Below are 26,282 nucleotides of genomic sequence, written 5' to 3'. Positions count from 1 at the left end.
GAGGACTTGAAAGATGCAGCTGATTTTAGATGAGTCAAAGCAATGGAAGATACTTCCTTTTTATGGGTCCTCCATGGGGATGTTACAAAAACATGTTTTCCCTAACAGGAAAAACTACCGAGCAAAATTTTTATCATTCAGCAGAGAAGGTAAAAAGGAAATAAAATATGAAAAGCGAAAAGCAGTCAATATATACCCAGAAAAATAAGGGCAGGTAATAGCAATGAATATAATTAGAAGTTAGAACATGCAGTTGCCTGATAAGGGAGGCTAAAGGAATCAGTGAAATGGTAATGAGAAGGAGGGTTAAAGATGAAGAGAAAGCATCTTCCAGGCATGTTAGAAATCAACAGGATGCTACATCCAGAAAAACTCTTTTGCTGGATGCACATGGTAGAGTCGCAACAGGAAAAGAAAGCTCTAAATTCAACTCCAGCATATGCTGGAGGTTATTCTCCAAATCACCCTTCTCCCTGGCAAGAAGTGCCATCTACCTTTGCTATCACCAGACTTCCAGCTGAGAAAAGGTATTGGCCAGCAAGTCAAGTAGCATAAGTTGTCATGATAATAATACCACGGTCTTACCCTAGTGCATTTTTTTACTCTACACCTTTCTCTGAAGACAGCAGCTCCATTATTTTCTTCTTTTAGAAGGAAAGCTGAGAGAAAAAGGGACTTCTCCAAATCACTGTTAGTGGTTAGTATCAGAATCAGGCATAACCCCCTGGCATGTGCTCTGGCAGTGTCTCTGGTGCAGGTGACACACTGTTATTGTGGCGATACGCTGGTTTATGCCAGTGACAGATTATCACCCTATGAGCAATCGCTCCCTGGGGGTGCTATTCCATGGAAAAGCAGATTCCAAAGTGGAAAATTTTACCCACCCCAAAGCCGAAAGTAATATTATCACTAGTTTCATCTATGGATATTTAAAGCCAGAAAAGGACTTCTCTGATCATCTTATCCGTTCTCTTACCTACAAATGAAAAATACAAACAAAAGAAAAGCTGTAGCTAAGGAAATGTCTTCATGATTAACTCCAAAATATCAGATGGGGAATGATAAAAAAAAAAAAAAAGAAAAAAAAAGAAATAAACCAGTTGTTTCCTTCAATAACAATAGAAAACAAAAACAAAAACACAACTGTTAAAATTCTCACTTGACTGTGAGGATTTCTCAACAGCCCATATGAAAGTGTCTGGAAGGACAGAATGAAAGGAAATGATTTTGGGCAGCAGTTTGATCCCTTCCTGGGGCAAACTCCAGGCTGTTCCTTGGGTTCTGTTGTGTGACAAGACCTTCTGGTTGATGCAGTGCCAGGTGGGGCATGTACAAGGAGAGAAGAGAGTCTGGGTGAGCTGCTGGAGACCAGACCTGGCATGCTGTGTTGTGCACCTTGCTTTATGAGTGCAGCCATTCGAATTAGCAGGGTGCCTTGCAAAGTGAGGTCCTATTCATTGGGTAGAAGATGAACCAGGCTAAATTCTTCTCATTAAGCTAAGCCTGTACATCAGTGGTGTTGGCCTTGACTGTGCCAAGAAAGATGTCAGCCTCTGAAGGTAGACGGTATGAAAAGCAGTCATGGTCTATTAAAATCATAGAATGACAGAATATCCCGAGTTGGAAGGGACCCACAAGGATTACCAAGTCCAGCTCCTGGCTCCACACAGGACCACCCAAAAGTCAGACAGCACGTCTGAGGGCGTTGTCCAAACACTTCTTGAACTCTGGCAGCCTTGGTGCCATGACCACTGCCCTGGGGAGCCTGTCCCAGTGCCCAACCACCACTGGGTGCAGAACCTTTCCCTAACACCCAGCCTGACTTTCCCCTGTCCCAGCTCCATCCCTTGGGTCCTGTTGCTGTCCCCAGAGAGCAGAGCTCAGCGCTCGCCCCTCCGCTCCCCTCGTGAGGGAGCTGCAGGCCACCATGAGGCCTCCCCTCAGCCTGCTCTGCTCTGGGCCAAACAAACCAAGGGACTTCAGCTGCTCCTCATACATCTTGCCCTCCAGACCCTTCACTGTCTTCATAGCCATTCTTTGGCCACTTTAACCATTTTATGTCCTTATACTGTGATGCACCAAACTGCCCACAAAACTCAAAATGAAGCCGCACCAGAGCAGAGGACACCCACTTCCCTCAACCAGCCAGTAGCGCCGTGCCTGATGCACCCCAAGCCAAGGTTGGCCCTCCTGGCTGCTAGGGCCTGCTGCTGGCTCATCTTCAACTTGCCATCAACCAGAACCCCCAGATCCCTTTCCACAGGGCTGCACTCCAGCCCCTTGTCCCCCAGTCTGTATTTACAGCCAGGGTTGTGCCAACCCAGGTGCTGAATCCAGCACTTGCTCTTGTTACACTTCATACTGTTGGTGATTGCCCAGCCCTCTAATTTGTCAGGATCTCTCTGCAAGGCCTCTCTATCCTTGATGGAGTCAACAGCTCCTCTCAGTTTAGTGTTGCCCACAAACTTAGTTAGCATACCTTTGAGTCTTGCATCCAAGCCATTTAATAAAACATTAAAGAAAACTGGCCCTGAAAAGGAGCCCTGTCAAACTCCACTAGTGACTGACTGCCAGCGTGATGTAACCCCATTTAAGTGTCTGGTTTTAAATATCTCCATTGGTATGCTTCAGTCATTTCCCTCGAATCTGTACTCCGCAGATTTCCCTTCACACTGCGTAGAGATGATTGTGTTTCTGAATCTCACTGGTTTTTTGGTTATTGTGATGCTTTTCCATAGTAGTCACTGGTCATAGCTGCCAGGTTGTAAGCTTCTGCTTTTCACAATACTGTAAGTTTTTTATGTAACCTATTTTACTGCCGTTAAAGATAACAAAAAACGTTTTTACAAATACATCAACACAAAAAGGAGGACTAAGGAGAATCTCCATCCTTTACTGGATGCGGGGGGGAACTTAGTTACAAAAGATGAGGAAAAGGCTGAGGTGCTCAATGCTTTCTTTGCCTCAGTCTTTAGTGGCAAGACCGGTTGTTCTCTGGATACCTGGTACCCTGAGCTGGTGGAAGGGGATGGGGAGCAGGATGTGGCCCTCGCTATCCATGAGGAAATGGTTGGTGACCTGCTACAACACTTGGATGTACGCAAGTCGATGGGGCCGGATGGGATCCACCCGAGGGTACTGAAAGAACTGGCGGAGGAGCTGGCCAAGCCGCTTTCCATCATTTATCAGCAGTCCTGGCTATCAGGGGAGGTCCCAGTCGACTGGCGGCTAGCAAACGTGACGCCCATCTACAAGAAGGGTTGGAGGGTAGACCCGGGGAACTATAGGCCTGTTAGCTTGACCTCAGTGCCAGGGAAGCTCATGGAGCAGATTATCTTGAGTGTCATCACGCGGCACTTGCAGGGCAACCAGGCAATCAGGCCCAGTCAGCATGGGTTTATGAAAGGTAGGTCCTGCTTGACGAACCTGATCTCCTTCTATGACCAAGTGACGCGCTTGGTGGATGAGGGGAAGGCTGTGGATGGGATCTACCTTGACTTCAGTAAGGCTTTTGACACCGTTTTCCACAACATTCTCCTCAAGAAACTGGCTGCTCGTGGCTTGGGCTGGCGTACGCTTTGTTGGGTTAAAAACCGGCTGGATGGCCGGGCCCAAAGAGTTGTGGTGAATGGAGCCAAATCCAGTTGGAGGCCGGTTACTAGTGGAATCCCCCAGGGCTCAGTGCTGGGGCCGGTCCTCTTTAATATCTTTATCGATGACCTGGATGAGGGGATCGAGTGCACCCTCAGTAAGTTTGCAGATGACACCAAGTTAGGTGCATGTGTCGATCTGCTCGAGGGAAGGAAGGCTCTGCAGGAGGATCTGGATAGGCTGGACTGATGGGCTGAGGTCAACTGCATGAAGTTCAACAAGGCCAAGTGCCGGGTCCTGCATCTGGGGGCGTAACAACCCCAAGCAGCGCTACAGGCTGGGAGATGAGTGGCTGGAAAGCTGCCTGGCAGAGAAGGACCTGGGAGTATTGGTTGATAGGCAGCTGAATATGAGCCAGCAGTGTGCCCAGGTGGCCAAGAAAGCCAACAGCATCCTGGCTTGCATAAGAAGCAGCGTGGCCAGCAGGTCTAGGGAGGTGATTGTCCCCCTGTACTCTGCTCTGGTGAGGCCGCACCTCGAGTACTGTGTTCAGTTTTGGGCCCCTCGTTACAAGAAGGACGTGGAGGTGCTCGAGAGAGTCCAGAGAAGGGCAACGAACCTGGTGAGGGGTCTGGAGAACAAGTCTTACGAGGAGCGGCTGAGGGAGCTGGGGTTGTTTAGCCTGGAGAAGAGGAGGCTCAGGGGAGACCTCATCGCTCTCTATAGGTACGTTAAAGGAGGCTGTAGAGAGGTGGGGGTTGGTCTGTTCTCCCACGTGCCTGGTGACAGGACGAGGGGGAATGGGCTAAAGTTGCGCTAGGGGAGGTTTAGGTTGGATATTAGGAAGAACTTCTTTACTGAAAGGGTTGTTAGGCATTGGAATGGACTGCCCAGGGAGGTGGTTGAGTCGCCATCCCTGGAGGTCTTTAAAAGACGTTTAGATGTAGCCCTTAGTGATACGGTTTAGTGGAGGACTTGTTAGTGTTAGGACAGAGGTTGGACTAGATGATCTTGGAGGTCTCTTCCAACCTAGACGATTCTGTGATTCTGTGCTTCTGAATTACTCCCATTTTACACAGAATTGCACAGCGCCTATTTTAGCTGCTTAGCCTTCATATAAATAAATAAGATTTTCAAAAGCATCTGTGAAATTATAAAACTCAAACCTATTTTCTATGTGCCAGTGACATGCAGAGCCCAAGTTTTACTGAGGATTACATTGGGAAGTATTGTAAATGCTATAGAAAGCCATGGCAGCTCAAAGGAAGTAAGAACTTACTTTATGTTTCAGTTTGCTTTTTTAAAATAAGGTTTCTAAGAATTGATCTTAGAGTGGCTTAAGTTAGCTCAAACTAAGAAGGAATTGATATAAGCTGAACCTTAGCTGACTTTTAAACAAAAATTAGTACAAATGTGCATATCCTAAGCATTAGAAACTAAAAGGTCTTGAGGGACATTTAAACAAAAAAATGTCTATATTAAGTGGATTCCAGGATTTACTCTGAAGCCAGTGTTTTCTGGGATGAAATCAGGAGAGTTACTTTATAGCCATGGGGATGCTGTCTGCTGGAGACATGACCTGCTTAATTTCTCAGGAGGATATCGCAGGTCTGTCCTGCCTGATCTTAGGCAAATAACTGGGTTCCCACTACTGCCAGCGAGGAGAAATAGGAGAACTTTGATACCTCAGCTTCTCGCTTGAAATTTGGCAGGAAGAGCACAGCAGGTCCCCAGGAGTAGTAGGTGCTGCTCATCCTTCTGCAGCCTGCAGGACACTGCTCTGATGGTGGAGCAGCCAGGTTCACCTCACAGCTCATCACTGTGTGATGCCATAAAGCCCCAGAGCATCCATGGGAAACAGAAGGTCTTCTTAGCTTCCATAGGCTGCATAAATCAGTAAATATTCCCTGATGTGCACAGCCTTTGTGCCTAGCAGAGCAGAACAGGGAGGAAGTCAGAGGCTGGATGAGGCTGGTAGCAGGTGACTGAATATCTGGGGCTTGCATCACCCTTCTTACTTCTAGGAGATTTCCAGAGAAAACTTTTATTTTGTGAAGGGACTATAGAGTGAACACACTGGGGGACATTTGCAGGGTGCACAAGACTCTTCTGGGTTAGATTTGCTTGTGACATGCAGTGCTATGGGCCTGGGCTTCACCCCTTTGCTCTCACCCCATGAGGGTGGGTGAGAATTTGGTGAAAGTAAAACAGGACCTGTGGCAGAGAGACCTACTGTGTAAGCATGTAATGGCCAGTTGCTTGAGGCCTGTTGCTGCTGGTGGAAGATGGAGTTTGCCTTCCTTCCTGCTTTTTGCTTTCATCCACTTGTTTAAGAGCTTTGCTGGTCAGGGGAAAATCACAGGAGCCAATTAAAATCTAATTGCAAAGACGTATTTTAGGAGTACATGATTTTCTGTATGCCCTGCTTAGCTGTATGATCTCATTGATCGGAACCCTCTATTACAGCTCATGGAAGAAAATGACCAGCCCTATCTGCACTTCTGTTTACTTTTAATATGATAAAGCAAGCAATACTTGCACAATGTAAAATATAACCAGGAAAGCAGGAAATCGGTGGTAGAAGGGAATTTCCTCTCTTTTGCCCATTGAGTTCAGGATTTCTCCAATCCACTGGGAAACTGTTACCACTGGAGGAAGCAACTGCTGAAAGAGAGGAAAAAAAAATGGGCTCCTCATGAGAAACCATGGTGTGTGGGTGACAATCTGCCATGAAGTCAGGGCACAGCGGGTGCAAATATCAGAGAAGACCTCTGTGCAAGGTAAATTTTTAGCTCCTGGAAGAAAAGCGTGGCTACAGGCAGCCAGCACTGAGCACTCTCCTGTCTTGTCCCTATCAACATCACGGAGCCCTGACTAAAACTTCCCCTCAGTATCTGCAGAACCCCCTTAAAATAGGGGCCTGGTGGTGTCCTGTGGCTAGTGACTAACCCCTGAGGCCCCCCTGTGTCAATAGCTGTGGTGTGCCCCATCTTCCAGGGCCCTTCCTTGGGCAGCTGCTGGAAAGTCCTTCCTAAATGCCACACGTGCACCAGGCCACTCTCTCTTTGCATCCTCTTTCCTATAGAATAAAGTACTCCAACAAGGAATATCTCCTTCCTGCATGGCTCCCTTGAGCACCAGCTCTCAGCCAGCTTTTTCTTAAACTGTTTTAGCCTAGGATGGGTGTGAGATTGTCAATTCAGTTCTGGGTCAGGCAGAAGGAGAAACATGGGCTCTGGTCACTGTGGATTTTGCAATTCAATGCAACATGCTTCTCGCATGAGACCATAATCTTGTGTTTTGCTGAGGTGTTTATTTTTGATTTATACAGACACTTTAGAAATGCTGACATGGGGATTTGGGTTGTTTTTCCCTGAAAGTGTTGATAGCCTCTTCAATAGTAACTTTAAAGTTTTTGTTCTGGAATTAACACAATAGGGGGCCCAGAGTGATCTTTTACATTATAATGCCATGACAATGGGATGCCAATAAACTGTCATGAAACTCATGATGCTGCCATTGTTTGGTGTATAAAAGCTGGTTGGTAAATATACATTGCATGAAAAAAATCTCCTACTCAGCAGATTGTGCTTCCAATGAATTATGTAGGAGACATCAAAGAGAATTAGGGCTTTATTAAGGACTAGCTTCTTCAGACTAACTATTGTTTAAAAAGAAGGATTTGGGGCAAATACTTTTTTTGGTGTAAGAGCTGAAATCACACAGGTTCACTTTGCTCATCCAGGACATCATCCCGCTCTCGCTTTAAAGCTGAGAAGGTCACAGGGACCAGAAGGGCGCTCGAGTTGCCGTTAAGAGAGGAAAGGACCCAGAGCAAGATAAGGCAACGAAAACTCCAGCGTGCTCCTCAGTGTCATTAATACTTCACTGGAGTTAGAAATATCACAATAGTTAGGAAAGGTGATAAACTGAGTAACTCTGATAGCAAATATTGGTAGGGAAATGCCAGTGAAAGCGAAAATGCTACACCTTAGTCCAGGAGCTGCAGACTCTATTAATAAACTAAAGAGATTAGACAGAAGAAAGAGTGCTGCATGTAGATTTTGATTTATGTTATTATGTTTCAAGATAGTACGTGTAGGAAAATTACATTTGGCAAATAAATTGGCTTTCAGCTCTTGCACCAGCCCCCAGGTGCTGCTGTGAGGTTTTGCCTGAAGACCTGTCTCAGGATGTTTTCAGTCTGGTTTGTAAGCTGCAGAGGTGGTGAACAGATCCCAAGTATGTGCAGGTCTGGTCAGGACTGAATGCTTATTTGAAGTGAGGACAGCTCAGCCTGGTGCCATCTGGGGACTGGGCAAGTAAGGGAAGAGTTGAGCTGAACCATGTTGGAGCAGAAATTCCTTCTGCGTTGGAAAAGATGACTCGTTGGTTTCCTGGAACAAGCACAGATGTTGCTGAGTAGTTACAGGGAGAGGTAAAAAATTAAAAGGTGGGGAGTAGATTGTGAGGAGCATGGGCTGCATATGGATGTGCAGAAAGCTCTGAGACCTCCTGGAAGGATGGGTGAGTCCTCAGCCTGGTCTGCAATGGGGAAGCTGTTCCTTCTGAGCACACAGCAGCTTTTTTAGGGTCTTTCACTCTTCCTAAATTGTCTCAGGGAGAATGTCCTTGTTAAAAAAAATGGTTTTTGGTCACATTTTTCTGATTAGCAGGGCTGAAGCCACTATGAGGTGGATAATGGGAGGTGGACAGGATACAGCTGAGCCAGGTGGTGCCAAGTTCAGCTTCCCTGCTCAGTCTGTGCCTGATCACACAGGGATTTGGACAAGGCTGCCAGCTTTGCTTTTAAGGAAGTCTTCAATTTTCCTTTAACCCTGTGTGGGGAAAGAACTTTTAATTTCAGGACCAGCTTTAGAGTCATCTTCTCCAAAGGACAGTGCTGGGGACCAGGTAGCATTTTCAGGTTCCTCCCATTTGCAGTGCTGGTTGGATATGAGGGGACGTGTTCAGTAACCGCACTGAGCCAGGTCTGCTTACCAGGGATGCTGAAATTTGCTTGATGAGTGATGAAACAGGCTTTGAACACTAATTTATATTTCAGGTTACTTTGCAGTTCTTGGTTAAAGTCAATAATCGCATGTTTTGCATTTGATGTAACATAGGTACACACCTTCCCCATCTTTCACCTGTACTCAGGGCCCTGTGAGGAGGATTTTGGAAACCTCACCTTGTGGGGTTCCGGTGTGGTGGGGGGCACAGCCCCTGTACTCCCCTGCTGCTTTGCTAATCCCCATGCTGCCCTGCCCTGCTGGAGCCAGCCCCATGGCAGCAATTGTTATGCTGGGCAGAAAGAAGGGCAAGGAAAAAACTTGGAGGCAGGCGAAGGTTTACCTGTAACCGAGTGTCTTCTGGCTGCTTGGCACTTTGAAAATGAGAAGGGCTGTGGTCTGAGAGCACTCACCGTTATTTATTCTAGCAGGAATGATAATGGTGGCAGCAGATTTAGTGCCTCTCTTTGGCTCATCGGCATTTATCCCATTCTGAGAACTCCCCGGCCTTCCCCTCCTGGCATCGCTGCCTGATGGATGAGCTGAGACGTGTGCTGGGTGGCTGGTGCTGCAACGTTTCCCAGTCGGTTCCTCTGTCTTCCACAGCCACATCCCTCTAGCAAACATCTGATCCTTCACTACTCTTTGGGTCTGTGGACATTTATCGTGACAGCTTTTGTTTATTTAAAAACAGAAAAAAATAGCAATGAGAGCCCAGATCAGGGATCCAAATATAGGGAGCCCAAGAGAGACTCAAAGCTCTGATCTTGGCACAGGAGAACATTTTTAGGTGATGAAGAATTAAAAAAGCGTGGCTAAAAACAACAGCAGCAAGAAAAGCACCCCAGAGACATGTGCAGAGAAAAATGACAAACAGAGTGCACACTGATTATCATCCTTCACCAATGCTCCAAACTCAGGCAAAAATAGTGTTGGGACGCCGCGCAGCAGCATCCGCACTGAATCAAGCATCGCACTGCAGCTCCCCCTCCCCATCGTCACAGCCGTGAACTCAGTCTGCCCTGGCCACCAAGAGGTTGTCTTCCCTAGGGGGTTGTGTCCAGACAGTTTTGGATGGGTCTTTGTGCCCTGTGAGGCCCCCACCGCCCTCTGCATCACGAGGCAGAGGAGTCTCTCCTCCTCGGGGAGGAGACTGCTCGTAACAGAGATCTTCTTCCCGTCAAGTAGCGAAAGAGATGGGTGGCAACACCAAAAAGGATTTTTAATTTTAACCCCAGAGCATTTGTAGGATTGCTGTGGAGCATGGAGCGATGCTCATTCCCTCCCTTTACAGCAGCGAGGTGGGTCGTCCACATCTCCTTTGGAGACTTGGTGGGAAAAGGTCTTCACCCCTTCAGCTTTCCTCTGGCCAGCCCTCTACAACAGCATTAATTAGACAGTAAAAACCTAGCTGAAGTTTAAATTCCTGTGCCCCTCTGCACTTTTTTAAACAATGAATGAATTAGGATCTCTTTTCTGCTTGTGTTCAGGAAGGCAAGGGCTCCTTATCTGCCATGCTGCTCTGTTGTTAACAGGGGAAACACCGCCAGACTATCTGGAGCCTCTTCTCTTGTAAACTTGTCTCCTCATCTATCTAGCCTTTGCGAGCAATGCTAAGCCCTACCAGAAGCTGTTAGCAGTGCTTGGGGTGGTCAAGGAAACAGTGTGGGCCAGGGAACCTGGTCTGCCAAACTCCTACATTATCAGTGCAGTTACAAACCGAACACCATGCCGTGTGGCATGGCTGTGGTTCCACGAGAGGACAAATGCAGCCGGAGACACCGAGCGCCCGGTCAGAAACACGAAGCACCAAGTTGTTGCACGGCCTCTCTCAGCCGTGTAAGTTTGTCAGAACCTTTTACAGCGGAGTTGTTTTGTCCTGGCAGGCAGTATGCCGGGCCGGGTCCTGTGTGTCCCCCAGGCGCCGCAGCGCTGGGGATGGAGCACAGGGCTGCAGACACGGTGTCGTGTGCCCAGCCATGCAAGGAGGGTGAGATGACGTGCTTGTTGCTCAACATCAAGATGCCATTTTCACTGTCGGCTGCGTACACATATCATATGAATGAGCATGAAGCCACAGTCATACATACAGGCTTGATTATAAATACAGACAGCTTTCCTAAACAGATGTTAAGATCGCGCTGCATCAGGGTTTCTTCTGAGCCTTCCCTAGCACGTGGCGAGCTGCTCTCTGGGGAACCAGAGGTGTGTACAGAGATCTGCTGGCACGGCTTGTGTGTGGTGGCTCTGTGGCATGCCGCATGCCAGCAAATGCCACCTCCTCCTTTCTCAGGCCCATTTCTGAGAGCAGTGCAGGTGTGCTTGCTACAAGGCTTTACATGGTGGTGGGACAGGATCAGTTGCCATGAATGTAGGATTTTCACCACAAGCCTGTGGCTCTCAGTCACCGGTTTTCATACCCGGGAGGCAGAGATGCAGGAGGCAGGACCCGGGTGCAGTCCGCTGCCTGTAGCCCGCTGTGTGGGCCAGCCCTGTCGCACCCGAGTGCCCAGTCGGACCAAGTGGTTCTGAACGTGGATCCAGGGCAGAACTCCGCGATGTTTCTCATGAGACTTCCTCTAGGACTCATGCTGTGTCTGTCACAGGGCAGCTCTGTCACGGAAGGCTGATGGACCTGATGACTATGAGCTCCCGAGGCAGGAATTACTGCACACAAAACAGATGGACAATTACTGATTAGGAAGGTATTGCATGGAAAAGGATGTGAAGCACACATAAAGCGTGGAAACAACAAAATCCACTGATTAGTGCTGAAAAAGAGTCAAGAGCAGATCTCACACGGAGGAATGCAATACGTAAGGCAGGGAAGGAGTCCTTCCCCAGCGCTCTTTTCGGGTTGGGAATAGCACTTCAGGAAAGGTGCGGATCTGAGAGCAGAGCAGGAGAGCAGGGCCCTGCTCGTGGCACTGCTCACCAGTACAGACCCGTCTGCAGAAAGGAGAGCAGTAATAGGTCTGTGTCTACTAGGGGTAGGAAAAGATGTCACAGCAACAAAATGCAGCCACAAAGATTTAGGGTGGACTGTAGAAAAATCTCTATGCGTACTCCCCCAGGATACTGCTTAAGGAGAATGCAGAATCTCCATCCCTGAATGTCATCTACAGTGGACTAAAATACAGTTGATTCTGATTAAACAGCTCCTCAGGGTCTCCCTCAGCCCCTTTTCCCTGTCTGATTTGTCTCTCCATGGCCTAAGAATCTGTTTTCCACTCCATCTAAAGAGAAATGTGGAGCTGAAATAACTAAATGACCGACCTAGCAGATTTCCATTATTATTTTTTATTTATTTATTTATTTAAAAATGAAAAATGGAAACTTCCTGTAGGGAAAGTCTAATTTTAGTGTGATCTGCTCTTTGTGAAACAGCCAAGATTGCAAGGAAAACTCATGGGGAAAAATTGTTTACTTACCGGATCTGCTAACTTGATGGTGAAGTCTTCATTGGATCTGCTAGGTTGGTGGTGGTGAAAGATTTTGATTCTGTTTTCCATTAGGATGTTCTTCCTTTGGTTCAAAAGCAGGGTTAAGTGTAACAAACCAACGCTACAGATAACAGGGAGGAGATTGTTTCAGCTGAGTGTTTCCTGTTCCTCTTTGCAAGGGCAGTTTATGCTTGTTGCACAGGTGTATTTAGCAGGTGCACTGTAACTACAGGCACTCCTGCCTGCTTACCGAGTGCATCCAGGATGCATAGGCACACGCCTCTTGGTGCTCATTCAACATGTAGCTCCCAGCAGCTGCGCTCCTCCCTGTGAACCTGGAGGAGAAGGAACCAAACCTGACTTAGGGCATGACCAGGGCTAACCTTATTTGTGCTGCTCCATTTCATGGTGGGCTTTGGAGAAGTCCTTCTTCTCCCTGCCCTGCTCACAAGCCAGGTCTGAGACCTTGGCTCCCTCAGCAAGCAGTGAGCTCATGAAAGTCGTGGGCTGTCGAAGCAGCATTGCATATTGGACTGGTTCAGGGAAGAGCTGGGTAGCAGAGGCTGGGCACTATTTGTTCATCCAAGAGAAGTGCCGTGATAAATGGCTTTCCACTTCCCTCTCTCCATGTAGAAAGGATTTATTTATTTTTTCAAAGTTCATCTTCGTTCACTAAACAGGGGGGGATTATAAGAACATGTCTCTAATTTCTACCATTAGTGGCATATATGCAGACACAAGGTTTGGGGTAGTCACCAATCACACCATTTACTGCTTATTGCAATGTCCCAACACTTTCCCTCCTCCCTCACCATCCCAAAGCAATTAGCAGGGAATTCAGCTGCTGCCTGAATGGACACATTTTCAGCAATCTTCCTTAATTCTTTATTTACTGTAAAATAAGCAGGAAAAAAAAATGCAAAATCAGTTCCTCTTCTGCGGGTGGATTTGTTCTCTTATCACATCTCAGACTCTCTCCCCTGCCCTTTCCCCAACTGTATCCTGATTTCTGATGAGCTGTGATGAAAAGCAGGCAGGAAAACATCTGATTGCTGCCTGTGAATTCCTCGAGTGAACCTATTTCAGAGGTAACTGGCATGACAAAAGGCGAGCAATTCTCAATCAGCACTCAGAGCTGATAGCATCCCTTCCTATGTTAGACAGCAACTTGTACCAAGCGTGCTGGATCATTCATAGCAGGACATGATGCAGTTTGCCACCCTGCAAAGAGAAAACGAAATACCCAATCCATTGCTTTAAATAAGGAAGGTTTTTAGCAGTGGGGATGGGATAAGGTGAAGCAGTAGCAGGACTGGCTGAGGCAGGGGGAGGGAGGGAAGGAAGTGAGAAAGGGCTGAGAAAGCCGGTCTCTGCTGTATTGGTTGATATCTCCCTTTTTAAAGAGCTCCTTGAACATCACTGCTTCAGGAGTTACGTACTCTGCTGTGAGCAGAGGCATCAAAACCTGGCCTTACAGAAAAGGCACCGGCACAGAGGTCTCGCTGACATTTCCTTTTGATGCTCTGCATGCTCCAACAAACACTCCACAGGTCTTTGCAGCGGAGGAGTTACGCCTGAGGGAGAACCTTCCCCTGCTTTCAGAAAACAGCGAGGAGATGGCAACGAAGGTGTTCGTGCTGCTGAAAAGCTGTAAGCCAGCTCTGGACAGCTGGAGGGCTCAGGGGGCTCTCCCCATCCTGCCCTTCAGCCTGCCTTCCTTCCCCTCCTCTGCCTTCCCTGCTTGCCTGGGTGGGAGCAGGAGCAGGAGCCGGGCTGCACTGTGCACAGGGCTGCACCAGGCATCTCAGGAAGTCACGTGTGCTGGAAGCTTTATCACAAAGATCCAATCAGTTATAAATAAAATTTGCATTGAACCTTAATAGCAAACCACTGACAGCGTGACCTTCCCCGTCCCTTCCCAGCCTCCTCTGTAGACCGTCATTTCTCTTTTATCGTGGTTGTTTTAAATCGTATTCACCTGTCGCAGCTTCCTGAGCTGGGTGAGAGTGGTGTGATGGTTTAAGGCAGCTCCACAGTAGGACAGAGAGGCAGGAGGTGAGCTTTGCTGCACCGTGGGCAAGAGGTAGCAGTGGGAAGGGCTGGCAGCACTTCCTCTGAGAGGGCAAAGAGCTGAATGCTGTACTAGGGAGATGTCCCCGGTGCAGCTGAGAACAGCATTCCTGGCTTTTCCTTGTCCTGAAAGTCAGTGAAGAACAATTTTGCTAATACGATGAACCGAAGTATCTAATTCAGTTTGCTGTTTATTCATGAGCATGTTCCAAAATTTGGTATGAACTGATTATGCATCTGAAAAAATCATTTGGCAAAGAACAATATTTATGCATTAAATCTACTCTACCTGGATACCTTTACTGCTTACTATTTGTTTATTTTCTGGAAATTAAAAAAAAAAGAAAGTACGAGGCAGTGAGCTTAGTTACTGTTAAACTGTTTATCACACAAGCTCCTGAACACCACTGGCTTGTTAGGATTCATGCATTCTTTTGGTTTCACCCATTCCGTGCTGCTGAGCACCTAGAATGGGCACAACCCAACCTGAGCAACTGGTCAATGAAAAATTATGAACAATGAATATTGCTGGTAAAGGGAATATGTAGCACTTTTTATTAACATATTTTTTTGTGATGAATGCATAGTATCAATAACCGCAGTTATGATAGAAATCGAGAAATTGATACCAGCACTCAAGGATCTGTAAGTTACAATTCATTTCTAATGGATCTGCAGAGAGTTTATGGCCATGGTACTGTTAGCTGGATCTCTCATCCTGGTAACAATCACATTTAATTTTAATGAAGGAAATAGGATTAATTGATATAGAGGGAGAATCAACTCCGTAATTAAGATACCCTTTTCCAGAGGAATAATTTCTTAATCCACTGAGAAAGTGGCTTGCACAAGCCAGGAGATTTTAGGGTAAAATAAACCCTCTGAAAAAGAACCTGATGATAAATAGGTGTGCACGGAGGGATTGTGAAGGATTGTTGAGAGCGAGCAGCTCGTGCAGTACTCAGGGATAGAGGTAATGTGAGAAGTTTCCAGAGCAGCCTAAGTCAGACTTTCCTTGAATCTGTCTGCAGAAAATGACAATGCTCATCCTGAAGAGTTCTTCCCAGGAATGACAGCGTGTTCCTGTCTTGGCTGGAAAGCAGAAGCAGAAAACAAACAAACAAACAAACAAAAAACAAAACCAACCAAACAAAAAAACTGGGCAGCAGAAGAGATTCAGCAAGTTTTAATGCTGCAAAATATAAAACTAAACTTTGATAGTCAGTGCCTGGTAGTATTTGATAGTCAGTGCCTGAAGGAATTGTTCATGAAGGCAACCTCCTTGAGGCTGTTTATCCAACCTCCCTCCCCCAAATCCATCGCAGTTCCTCCCACCACGGCATCGCCTTGGTGGAGAGCTCACCAGCCCTCATCTGTAAGGGAACTACTGGGAGTTTGGTGGGCTCCCAGAAAATGATGGGCTTTGTTACAGCCAGAGAGGATGAAACATTTCCCCCTTTACACACGCTGTCTGAAGTAAACACCTTTCTTCTGTTTTCCCGCTTTCTCTATCCACAAGTTTTGGCAGGTCCGTAGGGCGCAGCAAGCCGATCACTGCCAAGTGCTGATGGGCTGACTTGGCCTTGCTGTTACACACACACAAGTCCACCAGGCTCCAGGTGTGTAGGAACATGTGCACAGAGGTGCACCTCATGGTACCTCTGAACTGAGACTGTTTCCCCTAAGATTTCCCAAGGAACACAAGAAGAGTCAGAAGAGGTCAAAATGTTTTTTCCCCTGCTGGTTTTGGACAAATACAACTCCATTTCTTAGAGTAGTGACTTACTTTTGCATGAACAGGAAATAAATCTTAGTTAAAAGCCTACTGCGGACAGCAATCCCCTCCAAAAATAGTTGTTGCATCCAGAAGACAGAAGTTATGTTACATGTACCAGAAGTTTACAGAGTCTTATAAAAGCTTGTTAAAGTTAGAAAGGGTTAGTATCTGTGACGGTTCCAAAGCACAAGTTCATTTGCTCGCAGAGTGAACAAACATTTTAACAGCTGCAGCCATCAGGAGCTGTGCTGCTGCTTCCTTTATTTGCAGTCATTTGATCAGATGGTGCTGAATTTGAAACAACTTTTCTTGGTACAGCAGGGTAAGTTATGACCACCCTACGGCTGCAGGGTGTGAGCTGTCTGACAATCAGACAGCAAACCAAAAATCATGAATTCCAGTTGTGCAGTGGGAGAAGGCTCTGGTAGCTTGTTCTGGCATCCCCCACTCTAACACTGGGTGGCAATTTAACACAGAGCTTTAGTGCTGCACCTCCATGTTGCGGGAGAAAAGGGGTCTGATCTTTTGGCATTTTGGGTCAATGACAGGCCACCGTGCAACCTTCTGAGTTTGTCATTTTGGGGGATAAAACCCACCTTCCTGCTTCACGTGCCTGCCAGTTGGGTCAAGGAAGGCGCAGCTCTGGGCAGGTGAGCAGCACCAGGGTGCATCTTCCCTGGCTTCTGGGGAAGAAGAACGACTGGCATGTCGCAGCCTTTGTGTGAGAGCTATGGAGAGGGAGGCTGCTGATGTGGCTCAGATGAGGTGCAAGGCAAAGGTTCCCCGGAGATCTCGTTTCTCCCCTCCGGGAAGAGCTGAGCTATTGCTGCTGGCTCCCAGAGCTTTGGTGTCCAGCCCCGGCTGGATCTGCCAGCAGGGTGCTGGGGGCACAGCTTTGCAGCTATTCACACAGCATGGTCCTGACGTGGGAGCCACATCTGAACTGCCCAGGAGTCAAATGTTAAGCTCAGATGATCTAGAGGGTGTTAATAAAATTGCTCTGTAACTATGGCATCCTGTTTTTCATGATTGTCTTCATCAGAAGACAATCAGGCCCAGCAAGTGACTTAAAGGCGCTCCAAAATCTGGAGTCCTGTTTCATACTCACGAAAGGACAGGACATTACCTGTTGGCAATGGAGATGTTATGCAGGCTCAGAGTTGGGAAAACCTGGTTCCTAACCGCAGCTCTTCTACTAGGTTCATTTTGTAGCCACCTGGTCATGACCCTCAAGCTCCCTGTGGCTGGGTTTCCCATCGGCCGCGTGATGATTACTACCTTCGCTTTCTAATTTTGTGGAGAAGTTCATGTCTGCAAACCTGAAGTTTGTTTAAAATCTTCTTTATGGTTATCATTATACTTTGTGTGGTGCTGGAGACGGGAGGTGTATAGCCCCTTCTTTCCTCCCAGCCTAGAAAAACGTAGTCGTGAGGCAGGCAGGATGCGGCAGACGGGGTGGAGAGGAGTTTTGCCTCTACTGCAACTGGGGAACGCACTGCTTTCCTTTACAGCCCTGAAGCTATTCCTACTGTTCTGCTTCATTTCTTTTAAACACGCTGGTCTCCTTGCAGGTCAGGTACCCAGACATGAAAAAAAAGGTTTCAGCCATTGGATGGAGATGGCTGGCACAGGCTGGCTCCAGGGCTGTGGGGCACGAGGCGCATGTGGTCCCAAGCTGCCTCGCTGTGCTAGCACAGGCGTAGCTGTGATGCCAGTCCGAGTGAGCACTTCCCAAAGCTGCAAGACGGGACTGATGTAAGCCCATGGGCTTGAAGCGTGGTCAGAGCTAACAGAGTCATGCTAGGGCTTCTCTGAACTTCACTGTGTGGACAGCAAAGCAGTTGTGGGGTGAGACAAGGGGAGCTGGAGGTGCAGCTGGGGCAGCTGCTGTGCCAGGCCATGCCCAGGTGTGCATACATCCTAGGGTGAGTGGAGCACACTTCAGGCAGCTCAGCGTGCACCTAGGATAGCTGAACATGCCCCCGGGGTATCTCAGAGTGCCCCCAGGGTATCTGAGCATGATCTCAGTGTGTCCCCAGGGTATCTCAGCATGCCCCCAGGGCAGCAGAAGGTGCACACAGGGAAACTCAGAGTGCACCCAGGCAGCATGTGCAGATGCTCCATTTGCGCTGACATCACTGTGCTTTCCATGCTATAACCGGCGCTTGTCCTTGCAGGCAAATCCGTAACTTCCCCATCTCGTGCATTACACAAAACAAGGAAATAGGTTTTAAAAATTCCCTTTATAATAATGCTTGTTTGAGTTCTTTGTATTTAAGCTGACTGAAGGTCAACCGAATTGTGTTAACAATGCAGTCACTTGCAGAGGGTAGGTCGTGCTCCCCAGATGCCCGTCTGCAAACAAGCTCACAGAGCTTGGGAATGAGTTATCTCCAGGGTAACAGGAATACCTCAGGGAGGGGAACTCTTCTCCAAATGGTGAAGCAAAAGGCTGTTGTGTTGAGCACAAAGAGGCTCACCCTGGCACTCTCGGACCTGCAGGCAGATGCAGGCTGGCCGCTTCCTGGGCAGCAGCTACAACATGCTGCCAGCAGCTCCCTCTGAACCCAGCACACCTCTGCCTTGGCAGGGAGCTGCAGCGGCTGTGCTGGTGACACTGCAGTGCAGAGCCTGGCTCATCTCACACTGTAGCAGCTTTCGTGGCTTGTACCTCCTGTGCCACAAAGTTTGAGAGAGAAACTCAGTCCGTGCAGGCTCCCGGACAAGATATTGGAGTGAGCAAGAAAATCTGGGTCAGTCACTGCAGAGTCTGAAGCCAGAACCAGGCATGGGAAGGGTTTGTGTCTGCTGTCAGGTCAGCCGGGGGGCTAGCAGCACTTGGATGCCCACGACAGGAGGTGGTCTCTCTGAGCCCAGCATGGTGCTGGCTGTCTTGTGTGCCCCACAGCCTCATCTGTGCAGATCCCATTCATAACTGATCCCCTATCAGCAACCCAGAGGCCAAAACCAGAGCCCTCCATTCTGCCCACCAGGAGCAGCATAACATGGTTAAGGAGCAGTACTGTTAGGGGAACTCATGATTGCCCTATTAGCATCACATAAACCAAGCCCTGACTGGCTTTCTGCTCCAGCCCTGGGAATCATGTCCATGGAGCATGAATAGAAATGCCTCCTAAGCAGGTATGTGTCTTCTATCCACTTCAACAACAGTGCAATTTCTTTCCTTGTATCCAGGCTGTATTTGGGACTCTTAAATGTTGCGACTTTGGATGGAAGGAGTCTGGCAGACATGCCTGGAACATGTTTCACAACAAGAATATTTATTCTTGACTAATTTTGTTCATCGGAAATTCTTACTAGGACAAGTAGATTTTTTGATTTACTTTATGATGGATTGTGTAAGTATGAGTAAAAGATGGTTGTTTCATTAGCAGTGAAGAAAATATATAAAAAAAGATCCTTTTGCAAACACCCACATAGAAGTTTTTAAAAGCAATCCCAAAATACTAAACTGCATCTGTAGGCTGCAGCTACTCCTTCTCCACCACCTTGTACTCCACAAAGGGAGTGCAAAATGACAAATTCACAATAGCAACTTTTAAAGCTTCTTTTTGTATTCTTAGAAATAGCTACAGAATTTGCAGAGCAGCGCTGTGATGTCCCCTACATTTCTGTACTTGCTGTGCTACCTTGTATGTGCCTGGGAACAGCACGGAGGAAATGATGTGGGCTGGAGCATCCCACAGATGTGGTGAGCAAGGTGTGAATTCCCCTCTGCATCTCCTCCAGGGACATTTCCTGACCTTTGTTTTCCAGTTCCTATGGCGCAGTTCAGATCCCCTGAAGTTGCTCAGAGCTGGTCACACTTAGACCTGGTGCATATTGAATACAGCAAGGGTTCAGCAGAACAAGTGCTGAGACCATGAAAGAACAAAGCTTGAACACTCTGGAAGAAGTAAGGGATTTTTGGTTAAAAAAAAATAAAAAAAGCAGAATATAGCTTGTAGATTAAGTGGATTTATGAACTCTATGGCCAGCAGAAGCTCTTTCCCCATGTCAGACTTGTTCCCCAGAGTGAATCCACGAAGGGCATGGTTTATGTGTTTGAGAGACAAAACCTGAGAAATCTGAGCTCTTTCCTAAATAAACTTTCCTAAATAAACTACCAGCTGGTTTATCTGGTTGTGATCAAACTTTTTTTATGTTTAAAACCAGCAAATTTCAAAATAAAGAACTTCATTGGTGCTGCTTGATGCTGGTATCACAGACCATCCCATCTGTATCTCCCAACAGTCTGAGCAGGTTGCAACCTCCAAACTATTTTAGCCCAGAATGAACACGCCATGAGTCCAGCTGAACTCAAGAATTAGGAAGACCTTACCACCAATAACTGTGGAGTGTGTATGACTGGATACCTATGGTTATACTGGATAATTTTAGTTTAAGACTAATTTTAGATTAAGATATATGACTGATTTTTTTTTTTCTGTTAACATGCAGATTCTTTCCTGTGGTTATTTTCAATCTGTGGACCATCAGTTGCAGTTCTGGGTTGTTGATATGGCGCCTATCTTTGATAAGTTTCACGTGGTATACAAGTTGCACACTGTTCATTCCTTTAGCCAGTTGGATTGTTTTAGTGACTAAACCAGGTGTTCATTGCTATTCCTTGCCATTGCAAATTCAGGACTTGTTAATAATGAATAATGCACAATATTCAGTTCAAAATCTGCTGTTCCCACGAGCTTTCTTGCCAGTTGATTTGCTAGAATATTCACACAAAAGTGAGCCCTAAAACAGAGCAAAAAGAGCCAAGGAACATTTGTTTAAATATGTGAATGCGTATTTGTGGAATGTTTTTGTAGTATTTACCTTGATGTAGTTTTCAACAGATTGGTATAAAGGTGAAACAAGGCTGAAAGGTCACAACTATTTTAAGACCAAGCACTGTGTGGTTGCTTATGAATCTGTGCAATATTCCCGTGCTCTAAGGGGCAGTGGGTACTGCACGCTGAGCACCATGCCGTTCCGAGGGAGACTGTAACTGCTGGAAAGCCAGAGGTGCTTCGCGCTTCACAATACAGAGTGGAAATTCGAGATCTTCTCATAAACAGCAGTAATTACGGCAGGACGCTTTAAAAATGATTTTTTGAAGTTTCTTTTTGAAAAATGCAAAACAAAATTGAGTGTGATTGTTATCCACGCTGGGGCTGTGAGGGGGTGGGAGAGCAGGTGTCTGAGAAGTCACTGGCTCAATGCAGCCAGTGTTTTAGGACCTTCTGGCAGCGGTAGCTTTGGAGAGGCTGAATATGAGCTGGACCTTCCTGCCTCCCCAAGAGGTCACCAGGGAAAGTGGCTGGAAAGCATGCAGTGCTGGACCCTCCAGCCGGATCTGATCAACAGCCTTCCCAAACCGCATACGGTGGGATGAAACATCTGCGGTTTGACAATATTGCTGTATCGCCTCGAAAACATCGTGGTCAGAAAATTCCCAGCCTGCTCACCAGACCTCCGGGGCATGTGGGATATTCAGCACTTCCCTTGTGGCCACATCAGTCCCCACGTCAGCTCCTGAGGCTCTCAGCAGAGCTTGCTGTTGGCTGGCCAAGGCAGCAGCTGTTGTATTTGCTCAGCGCTCGCATCCATCTCGCTCACCATCACCATCACCGCCACGCCACACTCACCACGCAGCAGAGGGTTGGTTGTACTGGGCACTGCTTGCAGCTTTGACTCAAGGCTGAATGGGAAACGAGCTCTGTAAACGCTGCCAGAGGAGAGTGGATATTATTTATTTAGTACAATAATGCAGCAGCAGTGGGTTAGTCAAACAGTAACTAGTAACAGGTCATGCTATAATTAGAGAGTCTGTTGCAGTTGGCTACCTCTTCCTGAATGCCACCAGTAAGTCATCAAGTATTTGGGTAAGAAGGGGATTAGTTTGGGAAGCAAGTGCTTTCAGGCACAGTTAGGAGAGTTTGGGAACATGCAGCTCTTTTTCTTTGCCTCCCTTTATCCCAGCAATTATCGTAACATACGGCTCTGAAGTGGCACTTGCTTCTCTCTTAGTTGCATGAAATCTTGAACAAAAGCTCCAAACAGCTCTCTAGAGTGATTACATCTCATCTGAAAGAGCTCAAAGACTCAGGGGGTACGAAGGAGTGGTTCTTTGCTCTTCTCTTACAAATGGGGAAAATGAAAGTTCAGTTCCTCTTTTCTTTTTCCTTCTCGCTATTTTAAGAAACGAGTTTCCACAATTCTATTGTCTGAGCATCAGATGTTTCTCTTGCTCAGACAGGTAGTGAGATTTTGGTTCTTCATATGTGAGAGGAAAGAAAATATCTCAATCAGTTAACAGTGCTCACCGGGTTTTGCTGAATCTTGCTTCCACTGAATGATTTACTCTGCTTAAAGCACGAAGGACTGAAATCAGTGACTGTAGATGGCAAATAGCTACCAGATAAATGCCACGCACATCAGTCTGGATACATTACTCAATCTTCCCACCCTTGGATGCTCCTGCAACACCTTCACATTGCAATTTCATCTCTTCGGTCATCGCTTTCCTCTCCATTAGCCAGGCTGTCCAGAGCAGCTCCCACTTCTGCACTCCTTTCATTAGATCTGCTCGCATGAGTGTGTTTGGTCTTACTGTACTTCTAGATTGTGGAAATCATGATCAGTACACGTCAAATGTGTGCTTCTTCTTACTTGTCTGAATCTGCCTGGTTTCAACTTTCAGCCCCCAGAAAATCTTCTGTCACTGAATAGTCCCCTATCACTAGTGTCCTGCTTCTGGAGCGTGTGCTTGCAGGACATACTCCAGTCCTTCCTCAGCCTGTTCTGGAATAAACTACTCTCCAGAGCATAGTATGGTAAAAAATACATCTTCCATTTCCATCATAAGCCTCATGGCTTTTCTCCAAAGCATTTCTAGCTATCCAACATAATATATTACAACATCAGCATGGAGCAAGGTATTGTGCAGCCTGGTACCTGCTTTCCCATTTTACAGTGCTCCTGAGAATTTCATTAGCCACAACAAATGGCATTAAGAACTTACATTGAGCTGCTGATGAGCAGGGACCTAGTGTCTTTTCCAGAGTTCTCTCCTTCTAAAACCAGATTGCCCTTGTGCTGTAAATGCTGCCTTTATTTTGGCTTCCAAATATGTTGCCTTACCTAGGCTATACTCAAATGCATATTGTTTTCTTGCAAAATGTACCCAAGCAATCTAGAATGGTCTGTATCAGTGTCCTGCCCTGTTATTTATCAGTCCCTCGGTCTTGGTTACCAGCAAATTCTTAATTGATGATTTCAAGACTTTTTTTTTTCCATGACACTGGTGAAGAAATGAGTAGCAGAATATCCATAACAGATTCCCAAGGGAGCATGCTAAAACCAGAACCGTTAGGCAATATTTCCCTGTCTGCATTCACATGTGAGACCCCTCGCTACACTGGGTTGAACTCCACTCAGGAGTCCTGTACTGAGTTGGTATTGTCCTTGCGTCTTTATCAAAGCCTCATGTAATACCAAATCAAAAGCTTTTCTGAAATCAAAGTATACAACAACTTATTACTGCAGTAATGTTGTTCATTAGCACAGAAAATATCAAGATAGCAAGATTTGTTCTCCACTAATCCACAATGATTTGCCAAATTGTTTCCCATCTTTAATTCTTGATGAATTGTTATCTTTATGAGGTTCTTTATTATTGTGCTGAAGATCACTCTTGGATTGATAGGCTTGTAATTACCTAGATTATCCACTTCATTCTCTCAAAATATTGGTACTTTTTTATTAACTCTGATCATCCAAGTTTACTGGAAATCAAGATCAACCCCGTGTAAAGTTCCTCACCCAGCTCTCTGAAAAAACCTTTGTAAAGAAAAAGATGCAATTATCTGGACTTGCTGATTTTGATGTGCCTAGCATTAGTAATTGCTGTTTAACATTTTGTTTAATATCTGTGGGGATGGAAAAGTTCATCACCACATAATAAGGCTCCCAAAAATAGAACAGAAGTATTTATTGGCTGTGTCTCCTTTTCCTGAATCACTGTCAACATTTTACAGCTGATCAGCCTAAATTTTAGTATTTCTTTTTTTTTCCTAATATGCTCAAAATCAACCTGTTCTGCAGCCTACAGATTTGCCTACTACTTCTACTATTTACTCTGATTTTGGAAAATTTATAAGTTTTTACTACATATCCACAGCTACCAGTTTCCCCTTTTTCTCATTGCAGTGCTTTTTGAAACCACTCCACAGCTGTGATGCCTGACCCTTGTCTCTGTATGAGGTTGTGGACTAAACTCTGTAACGAGCATCTGCCTTTTAAAATATTCCTGCTTTGGCTTTTTTTTTTTTTCTTCTTTTTCTGTTTGCTTGTCAAAAACTTAAGAAGCTGCCAGTCATGGTCACCCTTTCTTACTTCAGTGAACATTTCCTCCTAGCATAGCACCGGGATGTCCCATGTGAAAGCCTTGGCCAAATGCACTCAAAATGGCTCAATCTTTCTTTTGCATCCTGCAGCAGTGTGAGGGAGTAACCCACAGAGCCAGCTCTGCATGGCTGATGCCTGTCCAGGGTAACTGTCTGCTGCTTCAGCAAACCTCATCCTCAGTGGGATGCACATTCCAACATCGCCAGAAATAAGGGGTGAAGCCTTCTGCATTTAAGACCTGCCAAATTTTCAGTTCCTTCCTTCCAGGGTTTATTGTTTCACTGCAAAGCTAAAGCCAGCAGAGGGATAAAGAAGCCTGCACTTTACCAGCAACACGAAGTGAGATGCCAGTGCCCGGCTTGTTAATGGGTTCACATGTAGTGTGGTGTCAGCTGTGTGATCTGGAATGGCTAGACTAGGAGCTGAAAGTGATGAGTGATACCTAAAGTGAATCCAGCTGTAGAGCTATGCTGTTCAGCTATTCTGAGATTTCTGAAAAGAAGTAAATGTTAATTCAGTGGATCCCCCCAAAGAGGGAAGCGATGACACAGAGTACATAGTAGAGAACCTGACAGAAACCAGCCTGAGGCCTGAAATAAGCAGAATTTTAAAAATGCACTCGATCAAAGTGTGTGTGCTGCTGGAATAACTGTTCTTTGTGAAACTGTTGAAAATGAGCCAGGTGACATCTCATTGCTGCCAGGTGTCTGGTGCCAGACGCGGTGTCTGGACAGCTTGTTTTACCTGGAAAGTATGGCTGATGAGAACTCACAGCCCACCTAAAGCATGGCTTGTCTTTCTTACTTTGGAAATAACCTTTTGAAAGTAGCTTGTCCTGTGAGCTCATTTGTCCTTTTCTCCCTTCCTATCAAGAGTGCCATAAGACTCCCCGTTTTAGCCCACGGAAGAGTGACCTTCAGAGTCAGCTCCCAAGGTCTCATCATGCCAGGTTTATTTTGGCTTCTTCACTTTCAGCAGCCTGGGAAGATTCCCTCTGGCTCCCCACAGGTTGGACATAGAAACGAGCACATCCTCCCCAGCAATCACCAACCATCCCAGCTTGCTCCTAGGCAGGGCTGCATTTTTTAGCCTACCAAAACCTCCTGCCAGCACACCATTGTCCCTCAAGCTGTGTCCTGTGGTGGTTTCCTCCGACCACCACCAGAGAAAGTCTCTGCTCTACAGCTCAGTATGTAAGTGCATGCAATCACCTCAAAGTAGTTCTGTCGCTGCTGTGAAGTGCTTAGAGCAAGCTCTTCCCCAGGTGCACTTGGAGCCCGCGTGCTGAGAAAGTATTATAGCACATTCCCCCTTGCAGCATCTCTACCTTTTCAAAAAGTAATTAACTAATTAACCTTTTGACTTCCCCTGATGGTATCAGCTTCCTAACCAGAAAAGATAATGGTTTTGTGCTTTATAAATTTTGTGCAGATCTGGAGAATCACGTGGTCTCTTGGGGACTGTGATCATGCTGCTCAATTAACTCTTTTTTTTTTTTTTTTAAGTGAGCCAGAGGCAGATCAGTTTAAGATGAATATGCTCAGCTAGTGTTCTCTCTCCAGAATCTGTCATCTTTTAATGGAGTGTGAAGAAGGGGCAGCAAAGGCATGAGTCAGTTGGGTTGGTTACACAGATCTGCAGCTCAGAGCTCTGGGGGTTTGGTTTCTGCTTCATTTTTTAAAATGTCCCACGGAGTTGTGGGATTTCCCCTCCAGCACAGGAGCAGTGGAAAGCTCCTGGCTTTGGTCTGCCCGTGGCATTCAGGAAAGTTCATGAGGAAGTGTGAGTGTGATGCAACGAGCTAATGACTTGTGTGAGGTCAGCGTCCTGTGAGAGATGTCTGGTAGCAACAGCTTCACACTTGGGTTAGCCTCTGTCTTAACCCCCTGTGCACGGAGCAGCAAGGATGGTGCTGGTGTTACAGTAGGTCTGTTGGCTCCCTGCTTGGCCGGAGGGGTGACATCTGTGCTCCAAGGCTTTCAT

General features: G+C 46.5%; 1 protein-coding gene across 6 annotated transcripts in view; it reads left to right on the top strand.

Moving 5' to 3' along the window:
* Positions 1–26,282, top strand: part of HTR4 (5-hydroxytryptamine receptor 4) — a 167,867-nt gene that overhangs the window by 42,794 nt on the left and 98,791 nt on the right. The window lies entirely within an intron of this gene.

Source organism: Anser cygnoides, chromosome 14, assembly GCF_040182565.1.
Source record: "Anser cygnoides isolate HZ-2024a breed goose chromosome 14, Taihu_goose_T2T_genome, whole genome shotgun sequence".
Lineage (NCBI taxonomy): Eukaryota > Metazoa > Chordata > Aves > Anseriformes > Anatidae > Anser > Anser cygnoides.
Note: the sequence above shows the minus strand (reverse complement) of the source record. Positions and strands in the feature narration are given on the sequence as shown.